The sequence below is a fragment of the Olea europaea genome, unplaced genomic scaffold, assembly GCF_002742605.1.
Source record: "Olea europaea var. sylvestris unplaced genomic scaffold, O_europaea_v1 scaffold2902, whole genome shotgun sequence".
Lineage (NCBI taxonomy): Eukaryota > Viridiplantae > Streptophyta > Magnoliopsida > Lamiales > Oleaceae > Olea > Olea europaea.
This window is the reverse complement of record NW_019247584.1, coordinates 27,320-31,333: the sequence shown is the minus strand read 5'-3', so window position 1 is coordinate 31,333 and position 4,014 is coordinate 27,320. Positions and strand designations below refer to the sequence as shown.

Sequence of the window (4,014 nt, the reverse complement as noted above, 5' to 3'; positions counted from 1 at the left end):
TTTGGTGAAATAACTTTTCGTGCATTTCATTGTCGATAACATAATCATAGTTAGTTGCATGGAATTCCCAGTTGATAACATAATCATAGTTAGCGAGTGACGCTACCATCCTTGCAACTAAGACTGATTTAATATCTTGTGTCACTATTGTTACAAATTACAAACTGAATGTAATACAATATTGCAGAGAAAATCTAGAAATATTTACTTAACACAGCGTCTACGAATGAAGCCATGGAATGAATCTTGGCCTTATCGACCAAATCTTGCTAGCAATTGGCAGCCACAATATGTTTAGAATCTGCCAAACATAAAAGGGTTCACAAGGACCACAATGTGCGGCTTTCTGCATTTATCACCTTGTTCCTCAATAGTTGTAATTCATCAACTTGTTGCTTGTCTAAGGCATATAAATTTATTGTCAAAACAATTTGTCAAAGTACTCATTAGTCAAGAAATATATGATTTTTTATTTATTTATCATTATTATTTTTTGGGTTTAACAGTTGTGTTTAGCCTAAATTGCTTATATAATTCTTAATTCTAATGCGCTAATAACTGTCCAGGTTTCACTTACTGGCATAGTGATTGTGAAAGGCACCTCTTATGTGAACATGAACCAAGTAAACGGAGAAGAACTCTATGGCACCCTCTTATCAGAAAATATAATTGGAGTTGTGCACGATCACTACGTCAATTTCTACCTCGATATGGATATTGATGGCATAGATGATTCTTTTGTAAATGTTCACCTGCAAAGGGAATACACCAACGGGAAGTCACCAAGGAAGAGCTACATGAAAGTTAACAAGGAAGTGGCTAAAACTGAGAAAGAAGCACAAATTAAGTTGTCGTTGTACAATCCATCTGAATTCCACGTGGTTAATCCAAACAAGAAAACAAAAGTGGGTAATCCTATTGGCCATAAGGTGGTTCCTGCTGGCACCGCTGCTAGTTTGCTCGATCCTGAAGATCCTCCACAGAAGAGAAGTGCATTTACTAATAACCAATTTTGGGTTACGCAGTATAACAAGTCGGAGCAATGATCTGGATGTTTGTTTGCCTATCAGAGTCATGGTGAAGATACTCTTCAAGTATGGTCTGACAGGTAATAATATTCAGCCAAAATAACATTGCATTACATCTTACTGCATACTCTTTTATTGTCCGATGCTCATAAAATTGTATTTGAATTTCCAGGGATCGACCTATTGAGGACAGGGACATTGTTTTATGGTACACATTGGGCTTTCATCACGTCCCGTGCCAAGAAGACTTCCCCATGATGCCCACAGTCTCATCAGGCTTTGACCTCAAACCGGTGTGTTAAACATCATGATGTCAAACGACCTCCCGGGCGATGATGAAAACCAGTTTTATCAGTCGACATGAATGACTGAACGATAATTCAACATCGAATAATGGATGAACCGACCTAACATTGCTTTACCTATTGGATGGCTTATACTCTTTGTGGCTTGTTGTTTTTCTATTGGGACTTAACCCTAGTCGAGCCTACTTACCATATTGTGACTTACCTTAAGTTGGCCATTTAACTAATATATATATTGGTAGTTAACCCCTACTCCTTTGTGCCGTGCTTGAAGAGAACCCAAGAGAGAGAGGTGTTATTCTTCTTCTTCTCCTTCATGCTTCCTGCCAAGTTATCTTCCCTACCAATTGCTTGAGGCTTTGTGACTCTTACCTATGTGGTATCCATCCTAAGCGTGTGGTAGAATCAACAAGCAAAAGAGGAAATAGCAACCATAGGAAGGGCGGACGCCGGCGATCGGTCATCTCTCGATTTGGTGTTGAATTTGATGTTTAATGGTTAACCGAGCCCGTAAATCACTTTGAGCAGCTTAACGAAGATCCTAACATCTGGTATCAGAGCACGGGTAGCAAAAATCGGCTCAAAATCGGCTGATTTTCGGACATGAACCTTAGAACCCGAATCTGAAAATTATCAATTATTCACAAACCAAAGCTCAGTTGGACAAACGGAGGCCATACCCATCACCAGCAGGTCGAGGCACTCCCGGAGAGGCGGCGCGTGGCCGACTGTCCGGCGACGTTGTCTTCAGGTAACTTGCTTGTTTCGATCTCCTGAACGCGTTAATATACTTTGTTTTGTGTTTCAGGTTACATAGAAAAAGTTGGACGATTTTGCTCCTGGTACGACGCCGACTGAAATTCAACAGCAAGCTCGTTTTTCTCCACTCTACGGACTCAGATAGGTCCGCTCTGATAAATTGGCTTAATCCATTTAAATTCAGCAATAGCAAGATCATCGTGTAGGGTGATCGTTAGGTTTTGGGGTTACCGTGAATGGGTAACCATTGCTTGTGCTAGAACTAGGATTATTTGCTTTAATTGAGTGCTTGTTCTTTTGATTTAAAGTGCTTGGTATTTCTTGGTAGACGTAGCGTTTAGGTTAATTGTTACTTTTACCAAGAATTAACAAGATATTATCTTATCACGCTTCCCAATACTACTTGATAAATTGGCTTAATCCATTTAAATTCAGCAATAGCAAGATCATCGTGTAGGGTGATCGTTAGGTTTTGGGGTTACCGTGAAGGGATAACCATTGCTTGTGCTAGAACTAGGATTATTTGCGTTAATTGAGTGCTTGTTCTTTTGATTTAAAGTGCTTGGTATTTCTTGGTAAAAGGTGTCAAAAGCCATCGAAGGCAATTTTGCACCTGATATCTCAAAAGAACAAAAAGAGGAAGCCGATGAGCTTGCCTATACGTCAACAATATTACACTTGTTTGACGCTGTCTTAAGAAAAGTGGGAAAACTAAAAACCATCAAAGAACTTTGGAAAAAACTATAAGACTTATACTTGCTTAAATCTACACCGAATAAACTCTACCTACTCGAACGATTCTTCAGCTTTAAAATGGATCCTTCAAAGGATCTCGACGACAATTTAGATGTATTTAACAAATTGGTGCAAGATATTGTCAATTGTGATGAAGCCGTGTCTGAAACCTATAAGGCCATTATCTTGCTCAATTCAATCCCGGACTCTTATATAGAAGTTAAAAATGCCATTAAGTATGGTAGGGACACGTTAACACCTGAAATTGTCGTAGATTCTCTTTGGAGTAAGGAGATGAAAATGAGGGCTGAAAAACAGGATAGGAGGAGTGGAGAGTTGCATATAATTCGGGGTAAAACTCAATTTAGATTAACAAATTGGTGCAAGATATTGTCAATTGTGATGAAGCCGTGTCTGAAACCTATAAGGCCATTATCTTGCTCAATTCAATCCTGGACTCTTATATAGAAGTTAAAAATGCCATTAAGTATGGTAGGGACACGTTAACACCTGAAATTGTCGTAGATTCTCTTTGGAGTAAGGAGATGAAAATGAGGGCTGAAAAACAGGATAGGAGGAGTGGAGAGTTGCATATAATGCGGGGTAGAACTCAATTTAGACAAGCCAGTCATGGTAGATACCAAAGTAGTGGCGAATCAAGTAGTAATAGTTGGAAAAAGAAGGGGAATGGTAGACCTAGATCAAAGTCTAGAACTAAGGCTAGAAAATGCTATGGCTGTGGAGGCACAGGGCATTTTATAAAAGACTGTCATAAAGAAAAGGGAAAATAGAAGGTTAAGGAAAGAGATGAGGTAAATGTGTTATCCTCTACCTCCGATATCGAAAACGGTGAAGTCTATGTGATCACTAGTCCAGTCGCATACACTACTGAATTAAATCTAACTACTAATTCTCACATGCATGAATGAATATTAGATTCTGGTGCGTTTTTTCATCTGACATCTGAAAAGAACTGGTTTGAAAACTTGCAAGAATCTAATGATGGGCAAGTAGTTCTGTGTGATAACTTCGCTTATACAATTGCTGAAATTGGAGATATAAAGATAAAATTTAACACAGGCTTTGTGTACATGTTAAAGGAAGTTAGATACATTCCGGAATTATCTAGGAATTTGATTTCAGTAGGAAGACTTGAGAAAGACAACTTCACCGGTAAAATTGAAAAC

General features: G+C 38.7%; 1 protein-coding gene and 1 pseudogene across 1 annotated transcript in view; both read left to right on the top strand.

Annotated features, from left to right (window-relative positions):
- The window catches only part of LOC111384383 (primary amine oxidase-like), a 23,823-nt gene that overhangs the window by 16,460 nt on the left and 3,349 nt on the right, over window positions 1-4,014 (top strand). The gene's annotated exons all lie outside the window — the stretch shown is intronic.
- Window positions 522-1,345, top strand: LOC111384378 (annotated as a pseudogene).